Source organism: Meleagris gallopavo, chromosome 4 (genome assembly GCF_000146605.3).
Source record: "Meleagris gallopavo isolate NT-WF06-2002-E0010 breed Aviagen turkey brand Nicholas breeding stock chromosome 4, Turkey_5.1, whole genome shotgun sequence".
Taxonomy (NCBI): Eukaryota; Metazoa; Chordata; class Aves; order Galliformes; family Phasianidae; genus Meleagris; species Meleagris gallopavo.
The window spans coordinates 43,884,755-43,885,567 of NC_015014.2; positions in this window are offsets into that span (position 1 = coordinate 43,884,755).

Genomic DNA, 813 nt, shown 5'->3' on the forward strand with positions numbered 1-813 from the left:
CTTTTTTGGAGTGGGAAATGAAATGGCTGTACTGTGACATTGTTGGGGTGGGAAATGACTGGGGTGAGAAATGGCTGTGGTGGGAGATGGTTGGCATCCAAAATTCTTGTACTTTGTAACTGCTGGCACGGGGGATGTGGGGAGGGGGAGGGAATTTAGTGGGGTGGCAATTCTGGGTGAGAAATTGTACTCTGATAAAGTTACACTCCAAAATCGTTGGAATTGGGAGCATGGAATTATTGGGATGGGAATTTTGGAGGCTGGGAAGCTTTTTGGAGGGGGAGGAAACTACAGGTGGGCGGGAGCGGGGGGGGTGAGAAGTTGATCGGGGGGTGGGAAACTGATGAGAGGGTGGGAATTCTAGGGGGTGGGACCAGAAACTATTGTTAGGGTGGGAAATGGTTGGGAATATTGTCATGTATTTACTCGTTTGTACGTTTCACCATTAAATGTTTTGCGTTCACTTTGCTACACCTCTGCCTGCCGTTGTTCATGCAGCACCACAGCCCCCCCAGGCCCCCGTGCCCACCTCTGGGGATGTTGGGGTGGCTGCAGGCAGCCAAGAGCTCCAGCTCCTCCACACTGAACATCTCCTTCCCCATCGCTGCTGTCACCACCTCTCTTGTGTCACTAGCAATAGGACTGGAGGGAACGGCCCCAGTTGGTGCCGGGGAGATTCAGGCTGGACGTTAGGAAATGCTGCTTTTCCAAAAGAGTGGCCGGGCGCTGCAAAGGGCTGCCCACGGAGGCGGTGCAGTCACCCACCCTGGAGGTGTTCCAGGAACGTTCAGACGCTGTGTTGAGGGACATGGA